We start from the raw sequence: 15,069 nt of genomic DNA, 5'->3' as shown, positions 1-15,069 counted from the left end.
TGTACACATTCTTTTTTCTTTTAAAAATCAGCTGGTGCAGCCTATATACCGGTGCGCTCTATAGTCCGGAAAGTACGGTATATGCATTGTCCGTTAATTACGAAGCATCCCGTCATGCGCGGAGTTATTGTTTGTTAAGCTAGATTAGCGTAGCCTCCCAGAAGTGCGGTGCCTCAGCTGTCTTTTGTTTTGTTTTTTTGTTTTGTTCAGAGGTCACAGCCCGTTGTCTCCTACGTGAGCGCAGTCCACCGAAAACATTATATTTCCCACAATTTAAGCTTCTGCATTTTCCAAATGCACTAGTATTATTCAAATGTATTGTTCGGTTCGTAAGCCTCGTACCGAACGGTTTAATAGGAATACGTGTATGTCAGGATCCAGGATCCCTGTCTGACCCGTTGTGTGTTTCCCCTGATCTCCTCTCCTCATGTGTCCTGTCATTCCCCTGTTTGTTGTTGTGTGCCATGTGCTCTGTGTTTGTCCTCTGCCTCCAGACACGTCCCATGGCCACACCCTAGATTGTGCACAGCTGAGGACACTTGCGTTTGGGTCCTACCTGTGCGCTCCCATGACAGTGTATTGTTACACCCCTAGAAACAAATAACCGTAGCTTGCGCGTCATGAGATTATCAGGTGGTGTTTCAGCTGCAGGACAGCACTGAAGGCCCAGGTATAAAATGCATGGCCCGCCACTGGTTTTCACAATCACCAGACGTGTGATTAATCTTCTGATAGAGCCTGATTTGTATGGACAAAGGATGAAGCAGTTACACAGAGAACACTTTGTTTTTGAGAAGCACCATCAGTTTTCCTCATTAGACATTCCTGGAGCTGCTGGAAAGTCACAAATGTCTTCAACAGAGACTAAAAAGAAAAGTACAAACAGTTAAACTGAGGGCGGCAGATACAGAGGTATGTTTGTGTCGGGAGAATACGAGATGCAAGTATGCATGTTGGACAAACAAATGTATTATTGTATAGAAACCGTAATCAAAACCTCTTCTAAATGATAGTAAGCTGCTTCTTCTTCTTCTCATGAACTAATGAGATGTGCTGTGATTCATGGCATGACAGCCAAAGACATCTGTTCACTACACGTGGATATATGGTAACTGTATCCCTCTCCTTCTTGCAGCTTGATCTGGGCCCTTGATTTCATCTCGCCCCTCCATTTCCACTCTGAGCAATGACCAGGGCTGTGCCCGAATGAAAAACAAGGCAGCAACAACCTTGAAGTCGACGACAGATAATCTGCAGTTAATCTTTGAACGATCGTGGTGTTTTAGCATTGCTCATCTGACTGGCAGACTCACAACAGACACATTTCGAAATCGATGCTGTCGCTTTTATTCCATACATTGTTATTTGTCAAAACCTGGCATCTACATTACCCACAATACAACCCTGCCACTGACAGTTCAACAGGTCTAAGATTCAAGTGAGCAGAACTTGAGTTTTGCCTCTAGCCTATAGCAGAGATGAAAATCTACAGGTCTGGTAAACTCCCTTCCTTCTAATTCCACACCTGCAGATTTCTTTTCATTTTCAAACTTGTAGTCTTCAGACCCAACTAATGCTGACTCAAGTGACATCACACATGACGTTAATCAGACCTCACCCAGCTCCAAAGGCTGTACACAACTTTGTTCACATATACAGTAGTACTCCCCAACACCTGAAAACAAATTGGTCCAGTTCACAATCAAGGCACCAGTATAGTTCATCAGAAATGCTTGCTTGATGATTGAACAGCGTTTGAAACCCCCTCGCCCAACACCTTTGTCTAACAATTCCTGTATCTTTCCGATACCGACAATCTAACATTCATGTCCCAGTTGACGTTGTCATTGGTCAGCTGTGCAGAGGTCTTTCAGCACCTTCCTTCGTTCGGAACCAGTATAAACACTTGTAATTTGATGAGGTCGACAACACGTCCTACAAATGAAGCATCGTGTTAGTTCATGCAGGACACGGAAGTCATACGCCCCCAGCTGTAACCAGCTGACAGCCAGCCGATTGAATCACAGCTTCCAATCGACCACACACCAATCACAGCCCACCTTCACTTCAAGGAGGTTCATTTAAATATGACTCCCTCCTCACTGGTCCTTTCTACATCTATGCTGTTACAGACCGTAGTGCTGGCAAAGCTTTGCCTCCTCCACCCCAGCCTCCACCCTTTATAGTTTAGAGTTCATCTTGCATAGCAAATGGTTAAAATGTATTCAAACTTTAAAAAAAATCTATTTACTTAAGCCTCAATCCTGTATACCTGGGGGGTTGATGCTCGGTGCTCCCCGTTTTGGCTTGGTAGCTGCTGGCTAATTAGGGGAGCATTTAAAGAGCGGAGCGCCAAGTTTAACTGTATTTCCATTTGTTGCAATAAATGGTTAATCAATCTATGATGAGAGTGTTCCTGACTGAAGTTAGGTTTCAAGCATAACCGGACCCTTTTGTTCAAATACTAAACATCGAACAAAAAGTTCGGAAATGAGTGTAACTAAACAGGCTTTCCAGCAGTATAACATTTATTGCCAAGAAGCATAGTTACAACAGAGAAATAATCTACCAAACACTAATTTCCGAACTTTTTGTTCGATGTTTATGTTTCAATGGAAGTGAAGAAAAAGTGCAAAAGAGCAAAGCAGATTATAATGCACACCTTGTTTCCATACCTAAGAACAATTTAAAGGGTACGCTATCAATCCAAAAACATGTTCCCTCAGATCAGTACATCCATGACATGCCATAGTTCTGAAGGCCCCTATCACCAAAAATATGACAAACAGAAGCATATGGCTAATTATTATGCAGAATGACATCACCGGACCTGGTCATGATATAGACTCATCCAGCATTTGGAGCAAAAGCTACGAAAAAGAATGCTCCATCTTTCGTAGATATCCCATGAAATGATTTCCTCTGTTATCCACAGAAGCACACACAGGCTCTGCCGTTGGGGAGGTAGATGGTCCAACAAACATCGATCTTTCAGCCAGGAGAGCGCTGATGTCCCATGTAAAGGGAGAAGTCAACCTTGATGTTTTTGTCACGTAGCAGCACTTTCGTGGTAATCGATGGATATATCTGGCATCAGAACTGACTGATGCCCTTGAATGTGAATCACGAATGCAAATTTCATGAACATTCAGCCTTCAGTTTGCAAAATACTAGATGAAAGGAATAATGTCTACATTTATGTCCATTTGAATGTCCTTGTCAACATCACTGCAGTCCTCAGAGATCAATGCTCTGTGGTACAAACTGTCTTGTTATACACTCTTAAAGCTAACATGCTGTGCTTCCCAGACCTCTCGAATTTAAAGGAATCCATCTTGAAATAGAACCCATCTTTAAAGGCCACAGATCTCTGGCAGAGTATGATGCCCTGAGGCCATCTAACTGGACCTTGCCTCTCTTGGATCAGTTTATTCCTTCACCGCCGGAGGCTCTGCAGCTGTAAAGGTGTTTCTGTCAGCAAGAGGAGAAGGATTTATAGACAACTGCGTTTGGAGTGAGGCATAACGAGTGAGAAGTAAAGCTGAGGGAGTCAAGCGAAATGATGGCAGTCATATATACCACATCAAACAAAACTATACTCGGCTAATGGTCTTGATAGTGCAATGGCTCCACACAGCAATTGGGGTTGGATACCAAACAAAAATGCATGGCAAACAATATCTCTGCTATACATCAGCATGTTAGTAAGTGTATACAGTTTATATATATTTCTTCAGTGCGCTGTTTGAAATAATAAGTGCCACTTAAGGGAAACTCAGTCTACAGCCAAGCAAGCAGCTCCATGGGGCTACACTGAGCTAAATACCATTATGTTGATGTATAGCAGGGATAATGTTTAGCAACGGTCTTTGGTTAGAATTTGGCTAAATAGTAGATTGGCCAACGAGACTCACATTGAACAACTTGTTCAAATAGGATGTGAAAATAGCTTGTTTCTTCTAGAACAAGACTAATGCGCCGTTTCCACTGCATGATGCACAGCTATACTTAACTTGCTCTTTTTTGGTTTTCCATTATTAAAAGATGTAGATAGTATCTGTTTTTTTGGTACCAGCTTGGCGAGCTGCGCCAATACTAGGAGGTGAAGATTAAACACTTCAAACCTCTAATTGACAAATTTTTACTTGCATGACACAGGACATCCTGCACAAACGTTGGAAACTATGGCGTACACTACACCATACAATTGAGAAAGTGGAGACGTTCCTCTGTTTGGTTGACAATGACGGTTCAGCAATTCTCGCATTGAAGATGATGTCACAGCAGTGCTTTGACGATCAGCATAGAATCCCACCTAGGGGCACTATCTGCAGAGGAGAACAAAATAGAGAAAAATGAGTGTGACTCGAGTAAATCCAAACCCTGCAGTGGACATACAGGCACAGTTTTCTGATATCCCTCACCACCACTCAATGTAACTGGTAGGGCGTTTGGTTTGAGTGTGTGGTCGGGAGAATCAGAAGTGAAAACACCTGGAAAAAAAAGAAAGATGACTTGAGTGTTGGTTGATGGACCAGGACAGCATTTTTGGATCTCTCTGATCTCTCCCTATATATATATATATATATATAGAACATATATATATATATATATATATACACACATATATATACAGAATATATATAGTTTTTCACCTACTTTGAAGAAAAGACTACTCATAAACGAGTGGCGAAGCAGTTCACTGTTTACAATACAACACGACATCTTTTTCAACACTTGGATGGCCATATGTTTTCTGTTAAACAGCATTTATTATGGTGATATACTGCACTTTAGAATTTATACTTATGTCTTGACGAGCCTGACGGCCTCCTTGACCTGATAAAGTGAAGAGAGCGTGGGACCAGGTAGCTGCTTTATTAGAAGCAGTCTATGATGTCAGACACACCAGAAAGCGACAGCTTGTCTCTGACCCCATCAAGAGACTTCATGAAAGGTCACAATAAATCTTTTAATTCATTTTTTTTCCGACAATAAACAAGCTCGGGGACAATCGAGACGATTTGATCTTTCTTTTGTGTGACTCTGAGCCACTGAGCAGAGATGGCAGTGTGCTCCACACAGCTGCCGCTGGAAGGACTCCATGAATCAGATTGTGGAGACACTGTTCAACACAGAGGATGAACGTGGCCAATTCCACAGCCTAAAGACACAAAGCAACATGGCCCCCGCTTATCTGGCCAGGATGTCACCAAGTCTTTGCTTTGCTTTCATTTGTAGAAATGTATAACGAACAAAGAAATGATTTGTATTGTTGTTCCTTGTGTTCATTTTTGGTGTCTGTCATATTTATGTCAAATCATTTTGGATTTTTCATGTATTAAAATCCTATCAAACGTTTATTTATCAAATCAAACGTGTTTTGGTGAATCCAGCTGACCCCCTCCCATCATATAAAATCAAACTTGCTTTTGTTTGCTTGTGGATCATAACTAGCAGATTGACATCACTCTTGACCCACATCTCCTGATCTAACTACTAGAGGTGTTCAGTATGCGAACACATCTTTAATATCAGTAGCATTTAGCTCCTGTAGCTCATCACTGGTGACTGAGTCTTCACCTCCCGAAGGCTGTGCTATCAGTGTATACATGGAGATGAATGACATGTAGTGTAAAAGCGCTTTGAGTGGTCGAGAGACTAGAAAGGCGCTATACAAGTCCATTTACTATATTCTGATAGGTCAGTGGTAAACACTAGTTTTGTAAAGAACTGAACCTACTACTGAACTGAAAAGAGATTTAATGCATAACATTGAGGACGTGCAATGGTCATGCGTTTAAGTAAGCCCCTTTCACACATGCAATACAATCCTGCACGTACATCTAGTCTAGATAACGTATATCTAGTCTAGATATACGTTCAGGATTAGGACTAGATAATCTTGACATTACCCGGAGGACTTGTATGCTAGAAAACAAAAGTTCAAATCAGTTGGACCGGACATTGACATACCCTGCCAGCACCCAAGTACAAACTCAGTGTAGTGTCCGATTGAGCCGCATGTGTGAATGCGCTCATTGTCCGGAGATTTGACAGCGAGCTAGCAGGCGTGTGGATGTTTCCATGTGACTGATGTCAAACTGGAAGAATATACATTCAAGGGGGAAGAAGAAGGAGGATCATTTACCCAAAGACGCAAATTAAAATGTCTAATTAGAGCAGTTGCACAGAAGAAATAAAAATAAAATAAAAAATCAAACATAACCGACGTGACATGCACTGTGTTCCAACCAAGCCCCCCAGAGCGGCTCATGTTACAGACCAAAAACCAAAGAGAGAGACACACAGAAAGAGAAAAAGATAAGAGACAGGAAGGAAGCGATGTACCAAGATGGACAGATTTGTGAGTGGTATAAAAGGTATACAGCTGTAACAGGCGACGCGACCACCACAACAACGGCACAAAAAAATTATATAACGAGGCATATCTGTCCCTGGGCTTTACAAGCACTATGGTCGGCCAAGAAGAGAGTCAGGCTTAAATGGCAGCCATCTGAGATCGAGAGGAGATGAAGCCCTATCATACCAACAAACACCATCACCACCACCATGTGAAAAGTACGCTGACCAGATTTAATCCCTCACCTAGCAACCTTGAATCCAGAGGAGAAACTTAAGACTGGGAAAAATGACAGCAGTGCCTGAACCTAACCAACCCTTAACATGGTGTTATGTCCATAGACTGTATGTAAGAAGTGGACGTACATGTGATGTGGATTGATGTTTGGAAGCCTCAAGTTTGGTGATTTTGCTGTCACCATCTTGTTTTTTCTGCAACCAGTGAACCAAAAGTACCATATTTGGAACGTGGAGGAATGACGTAGAGACGCCGTATATGGCTCTGGTAGCGGCAGTGACCTGTTAATCACAGTAAGTCCGCCCTAAAGCATTCTCAGCTTTAGGGTCTATTTGACTCTAAACTGGACCATCATTTACAAAATGAACATCATGCTGTATTGAAGACTTAAAACGAGCAATTGAGACCATAAACTCTCATGGATTTCTATCACTCTGACTTCTTTTAGCAACCGGAGGAGTCGCCCCCTGCTGGTCAGTCGATAGAATGCACGTTTAAGACACTTCCGCATCGGCTTCACTCGGCAGAACCGGAGGTTCCCGTCTGGTTCGGTCAGAAGAGGCTAATGCGTAACAGTGATTTATAACAGTTGAGGAAGGCACCGACAAATCATTGAATTGGGTCATAAGGGGCGCCAGAAGAACAACGAAATGTACATATGTTGTGGGTTGGTTTTGGGGACTTGTTGTTCTGAAAAACAAAGAATGTTGGCAGAAGAACAGGACGAAAAGAATTGTGAAGAAAACGGAGTGGTAGAAGGACAACACAGAGCCATGAGGCAAGGAGGATGTGCTGCTAGCGGACAGTGGAATGATCCGGTTACACTGTAAATGGTCAGTGCATTTCTTCTCATAGTCCTCTAATTAAAACAGCATGGAGTAGATTAAGTTTCGACAATGTTAAAAGCTAAGTCACTGTGTATGAGTGCAGACGGAGACGCATGAGATCTGTTGTTTTCTGCTTGACTGTCAGTCCCAAGGGAAATAAAAGCAGCCACTGCTTATTGTGACCTAAAAGATTGTCTCTACAATGTGTGCACATTTATTTAATTTCCCCACAAGGCCTGAGCATGAGAAAGAGCTTCATTTCAAAATTATAAACTCCCGATTTGCACTGCCAGTTTTTTTTACCAAAGCCATGCAAGCCAGCCTCAGTTGGACTGTAAAATAATAAAGATTGCCACAACACTGTCACAAACTGAAAGCTTGGACTCCTGACTTCCTGTCCATAATTGGTTTTGTATCTCTATTTACATACGGTTTCTCCGTTGGAATTATTTCTAAGCTGTGTCTTAAGAAATGTCAGAAAACATTCATTGTGCTTCGACATGTCCACAGGGATATACTGGTCGTTTTGAACCGCTCTTAGTCTGGGCTCTCCCCTGAAACCTGTTTGCCTTGGTAGACAACCCTGACCTGTAAAACAAGATCTGGAACCATGGAGTGAAAGAAAAGTGTGTCTAGTTCTCTCACACGGAGTCACAAAGCATACCTATTTTTTAAGTGGATTCTTTCGTAAGCCAGAGAATCGTGATTACATCTTCAGGTAAAAAAAAATCGATTTCAACTTTGTTCAATAAAAATATCATTCAAAAACTGAATATGGTGAAAGACAATGTTTTGATTTGACACCTTAGACCAGGGGTGTCAAACTCATTTTCACTCTGGGGCCACATCAGCGTCACGGTCGCCCTCAAAGGGCCGGTTGTAAATGTAAGACGTTGTAAATGTAACTACTCCTAACATATTTAGTTTAGTTTCCCGGGATATCTGTGACTTCCACAACACGTACTAAGCAGAAATAGAGGTCATTGTTTTCATGGTTAATGGCGGACAGTTGAACGGCTTTCAGGGCGATAAGCCACGCCCCCTCTATAGCGCGTCCAGTGCGAAAGAACACAAATAGCCCCCGGCTAGACCGGTGGCGCGAATGGCTCAACTCAACTTTTTTTTCATCCTCAAACATCTCCGCGACGTATTGAGTGGCGTAATAATCGCGCGACACAACGAATCGACAATGAAATTCGTTGCCAACTCTTTTAATCATCGATTTTCATCGATTTTATCGATTCGTTGTTGCAGCCCTACAGACAATTGGAACAGCAGCTTACTTGATGACATCACCACCTCAGCTGGTCTCATGAGTTTAATCCGTTTTTTTCTGTAAAGTATTTTTACAATCAAACTAAATATGACAACCCTGCTGTTTTCGTTTTCATTTAAAATCAAAAATGATATATTATTATATACATACATATAATTATATATGTATATATATATATATATATATATATATATATATATATATATATATATATATATATATATACATATATAAATAAATATATGAGTGTGGATCAGATCCCACTAGCAACACCTCACATCTCCGAAATCGTCAGAGCAGATTTTTAAATCGGCTGAATCTTGACAAACCGACCACAGATTTGGTGCTTGAACAACTAACTTCTCGCCTCAAAACATCCTAAAATTACTAGTTTAAAATTAAAAGTTTCAACTTCCAGTTGTGTGATTTCTCCTCCGCCATTGTTTCCTGTTGCTGGTGCAAAATGCATTCTGGGATATTTGGCTGTCCCAAGTACAGACAAGTCACCTCCGATGCATCCCCGGTAAAATGGGCGGAGCCACATCCGGGCATTAGGACCGTGCTTGGCTCGATGTGAACTTTGAATTGCAACAGTACTTGGGCTGAGACTGATGACGTTTCACAAGTCCACGAGTTTACAAGTACAGAGAAGTACGCATGTTGATCACTTGTTGGAAATCCTCTTTATGGGTTGTTGCATCTCCTGTCCACCTGTTGTGATAGTTTTAATGTCGGCACACAGACAACATGCTATCTCATCACTTCGACTTTCTATCTCATAATTTCGATCATGGGGATAGTTTTATTTTCACATCTAACTTTTAATTTTTGTAAAACAAAATTAAAAAATTTTTTTTTTCTTTTTTCTTTCTTTTTATTTTCTTTTTTTTTTCTTTTTTTTTGCTGGTGGATTCGTGGGCCACATAAAATGACGTGGCGGGCCGGATGCGGCCCGCGGGCCGTATGTTTGACACCCCTGCCTTAGACACTCAATTTCTACTCTGCGGCTCTGATTACTGGGAACCAACAACAATTATTTTTGTTGGGTAGTTGAATATGAAGACATTTTCTGATATGACCAATTGATGCGTCACTTCTTTTCTATAAATGTTATGTTACAGAGAAATATGTACGTGAAATGTGTGCGTGGTTGATAGCATGATGGGTCGGTTGGAAAATGTTTTTTTTTTGTTTGTTTGAGCAAACTGACCCTTGAACAAATGTTAGCAATTGACTCCTTTGGTTGTGGATGTTCACTCGAAGTCACAGTCCATGTGACTGTGACTTCGAGTGAACATCCACAACCAAAGGTTGTCATTTAGGTCAGTTCTTTTGTGTTTTTGTTCATCAGTCTTTTAGTCTGGTCCTCTAAGGTCATGACTAATCCAATAAACATTCAGCATACACCTAGACCTGAACCTGATGTATGAAAATCTGGGTCCAAGACTTGGACTGGGCCAGGTCAAGTCTTAAGAACTAAGAATAATTGTCTTTGAAAATCCGATCCATTTAAAATGCAGCCTTCAGCATTCAAATGTCTTTCACCACCTGAGAGTGTGATCTTAACATCCATGAGATAAAATGTGGTGTGTGTTAGTCCGTCTCCAGCTCTCCTGTGCACCACAGGGCTGGAGCTGCAATCAACCATCGGTCGAATGACAACAGTGGGGCAGTGAGGAGAGATGAAAACCAGATGTGAGGGTTTTACGTCCAGAACCACCCCCTCTGCTCAGACAGTTCAGCTGTGTTCCCCAACAGAGAAGACAGGAGATCCAGCACAGAGGGGAGGTGCAGGGGTCCACTCTGTCTACCGTCTCTTTCTCTTTCTGGCTCCTTTTGCAAATCAAATGGAAATGACAGAAGCTAGTAAAACCTCCTGTGCTGCTAAAATGTTTTTACAGTCTCTTGAAACTGAATTTTTTTGCCGATGAAAAATGCAATAAGTAGCAATGGAAATGCATTTGTTGAATACGTAATGAGTCATAGTTGGCCCAACATTAGTTATATCTTATTGCAAACTTCAAGAGTGGCTTTGTACTTTTTGAAATAGCTGACCTTGCCAATATAATTATGTCTTCACCAGAAAAAAAAGTGGTTGTCAGTTCAAAGCTTTATCATGATCTATGCGTCCTCTTGTGGTTATGTGTATAATGCTAAGGTGGAAGTTAGGGTTGAAGTTCCATAGCACCGTATTGAATCCGTAACTAGAATTATAAATGATTAGGGGTGCTCAGCAGTTTATAAGTCGTCAGTGTTTTATTACTTTATGTTTTGTTGTGTCCTTCACATATTTATAACAGTTCATTATCAGATCAAAATACTCACTCTACTAAAAAACATACATGATCATTCCTGCACTATTAGCCTTACTTTTGGTCATTTGTAAAGTCTTTCTTGTGTCTAGCTTACCTTAGACAGTAAACAGGAGACACGGGGGGAAACAGGAGGCACGGTCATTCTGTTCACATGCATTTATTGCACTTCTGTCCATCCTGGGAGAGGGATCCCTGTCGATCTCTGCACACTGGTTGAAAATGACTGATCTAGAGAAAGCTTTTTAAGTTATTACGTTACATGAAGGCCACCGTAGTTCTCCAACACAATTTTGAAACTGCGCTACCATGAGCCATAAGTGCAGAACCGTGGAACCACAAGCCACCGTCCGACTTCTGTTGCTCCTAAAGTAGTATTTTTGTAAGCATGACCCATGAGAGAGGCGAACAGCGTTACTGCGGTTTCGCACTCTGCTGCTAATTGTGCAAACTTGAAGCAGGAGGAGTGAGGGGAATAGTATTCATTTGGATGCAATCTGCAACCACACAGCAAGATGCCACCAAATCCTAAAGACTGTCTCTTTATAAAACCAGTTAATTAGATTGGTGATGATGACGGATGATGTTCAAGCTTCACTATATAGAATGAGCAGGATGTATGAGCAGGTATTTGTAACATCACAACTACATTGGAGCCAATTATGATCCAGTCACAATCATGCCGGATGGCTTTGGATTTATCTGTGAAGTAGGAGATGTTTTGTGTCGTGCAGTTAAACATCTGCAGATAGAAAGGTGCACTCACTAGAGTCAAATCTCCGACAACCACTGCTGTATTTTGTGATTGAATGAATACAACCAGCGCTGGATAGCGTCGTCAAACAGACTGCAGTTGAACTAAAAAACAATTGGTCATGCAACATTAAACAAGCAAAGGGCTTGAAGTCGTATGATAATATACTTTATACAATCGTGCCGAACACGATGCACTCAGCTGCATAGAGGAAATCCAGTCTGTCAGATGGCCAGTCCAGACAGTCGGTGCAGTTGACTTGATCTTAACATTTAACTCTGTTATCTATCCTAAATGCTGGTGAGGTCTCAGGTCTCTTATTTTCTTGTCATACTATTTTCCCTCTCTGTTTACTGCTTTGAGTTTCCTCCAGACTCAGTTTGAACATCACTGCCCTCTGACACCGTTCCCACCTCTGCCTCCACGCTTTAATGATTCACTTTTTCTGTATTTCCTGCCGCCTGCCTCAGGGAATTCATGCCTTTGTCTTCTCAAATTGCCAACAGCTGTCTGCTCTTTAGAAAAACAGTCAAGTGCTGCAGAGTTTTTATCAGCACATCAAGAACAGTGTTGGGGTCTGACCATATGGCTTCAACATGTGCTGTGGACAAAGAGAATCAGGCCTTCTCTTTTTCAAGCAAAGGTTTCATCCTGATTTGTAGTTTGATGAGAGCAAACCTCCTCTGAAGGAAGTTCACACTAGGGTGTGAATTCCCCCCCCCCCCAAAAAGCTATGGTTCCTGAAGTCACCTGAATGCACTGCTGCAATCTCATTGGCCGAGGGCCAAGAGACCCCAGGACCCCTGTGGTTCAACCACTGTTCTACAAAACTGTCTGTAACTCACACCTCCTTGCTTTTTCCACCAATCCCTCCGGGGTAGCAGGAGGCACGCAAACGCTCTCTTCGCCCTGGGACCCATCCTTGGACATATGAAGACACACCAGCCTCCTACCTCCAGCACGACGCTGGCAACCGAAGGCCACGAGGGAGCCGCAGCCCTCAAACCCTCAAACCCTCATCAAACCCTGTCAGGTCACAAGCCATTTCGCTGGTCGAAACGACAGTGGTCCACGCTGAATAAAGGCCCACTCAGCCCGCGATAACGAATCCGCTTCAGTGATCCGTTCTTTGCCTTTCTTTTTCTTTTTGTGCACACAACCCCGCGAAGGAGCACGACGAAGCCTCCCTCCTTCTCCGACGATTACCGGAAAGACGGACGGACCACGCCGTCTTAGCCGAAGTTAAACTGTCCCCCTGCAGCGAGGAGAGATCACATCTGCGTTTGCTCCAGAGCCACGCCAACGGACCGAAGCCGCACCAGCAAAAGCCGTGCGAGACACAGCGCCCGCTGCAAGCAGCCCCCCCCCCTTCCTGACGAGGAAAAAGGACAACTTCCCCACGAACACTTTCCCGTTGCAACGAAGCATCGACAAGTAAGATTCTTGGTATCTGGGCGTAGCTTAACTTCAATTAACTTAAGTTTAATTCAGGCCATTCATTTATATGTTGATATTCCCGTGTTTTGTGTGTTTAAGTTGCTGTCGCATTATACGGAGGTATTTACGCAATCATTACGGACCAGAGAAGCTCCGCTGTATTTGTGTATGCTATGACTGTTTATTTGGGGATTATTTTCATTCATTGTATTCCACTCCGTGTGGGATTTCTCTCTTCATTAACTCAACTCTGTGAGTGAGCTGAGGTGCGTGGATTATCACGGCATAAGTTACCGGCAGTTCAAAGAAGACAGCGGTATATTTATGCGTGATAGAACCAGCAAACTCAGGCTCCCTACAACATCGCACGCCGAAGTGTGATGCACGTCGAGTTCTCGCTCCTTTTCCTTTTCTTCCTCTTCTCACGTAACACACACAGCTCCTATCTCTGCCCCTGGGGAAACCCCGTTCAAACGATCGCCTCACAACACACGTGTGCATCGGCACATGTGATTACATACAGCAGGCTCACCGCCATTTTGTCCGAGTCACTCGACTCTGCCATCTGGTGGTAGTTTAGCTGTAGTATCTTAAGGCCCCTCCCCTTTTGGTCCGCGTCACTCGACGCCGCCATCTTTGTAGTCTTTAGCAGTAGCTGTAAGACTCCCCTTCCTTTTCACCCACAGACCCACACACATGCACACACATACACACACACACACACACTGATATACACCCTCATCCATTTTTATTCATTCTTTAGTTTAGGCATATAAAATTGTATGATAACGTTTGTGTCACGGGAGTTCACAGATAGGACCCAAACGCAAGACCACAGGAGACAGAAGTGAATATTAATCAGGTTTTATTTAGGCTGTGCGTGCAGGTGTGGAGCCCGTGGTCCGACACCCGAGTGGCAGATCGACGGTGTGAGTCCCGTGGCTCGACACCGGAGGCCTGGCAGCTTGACGGCGAGTGTAGTCCGTTTAACACACGGCGGGTAGAGCAGCGGAGTGCAATCCGTGGACCACAAGGAGGGCAGAGCGGCGGAGTGTAATCCACAAACACAAGGAGGGCAGAGGATGCCACGGGGTTTCAGCGGGTGAAAGACGGTACGACCTGACAACCCCAGACTGCAGGGCCAGAGCTTATGTAGTGACATGAGACTCATTAGTGGGCCCTGAGTCTGGTGTGTCAGGCTGCAGGAGGTGATCGGCTTGAGTGTCCTCAGCTGTGCACAATTAAGGGTGCGGCCATGGGAGGTGTCTGGAGGCAGAGAACAAACAGAGCACATGGCACACCACAACAAACAGGGGAATGACAGGACACATGAGGAGAGGAGATCAGGGGAAACACACACCGGGTCAGACAGGGATCCTGGATCCTGACAGTACCCCCCCCTTAAGGAACGGATTCCAGACGTAAAACAAGACACAAAACAGGGCGGGTGGAGGGGGTCCGGAGGAGGGATGTCCCCACAGCTACAAGGCCGACTAGGGTGGGCGGAGGGGGTCCGGAGGAGGGGTGACAGGACCTGACCGGCCACGGGGCCGCCGAAGAGCGTCGGCCACCGGTGCTCCGGTGGACGGCCGGGAGGGCAGAAGGGCTCCGGACACGAGTGCTCCGGCGGACGGCCGGGCGGGCGGAAGGGCTCTGGAGAATAGGATGCTGGTGCAGCAGTGGCAGGTACTGGAGGTCTCTGCTGCTCCGCGACGGCAGCGGGCACTGGAGGTCGCTGCTGCTCAGAGACGGCAGCGGGCACTGGAGGTCGCTGCGCCTCTGGGACGGCGGCCGGGTCTGGGAGAGGCTGCGGCACGGAGGCGGCGGCGGCCAGGTCCGGGGATAGCTGCGGCGCTGAGGCG

The sequence above is a fragment of the Melanostigma gelatinosum genome, assembly GCF_949748355.1.
Source record: "Melanostigma gelatinosum genome assembly, chromosome: 23".
Taxonomy (NCBI): Eukaryota; Metazoa; Chordata; class Actinopteri; order Perciformes; family Zoarcidae; genus Melanostigma; species Melanostigma gelatinosum.
Note: the sequence above shows the minus strand (reverse complement) of the source record.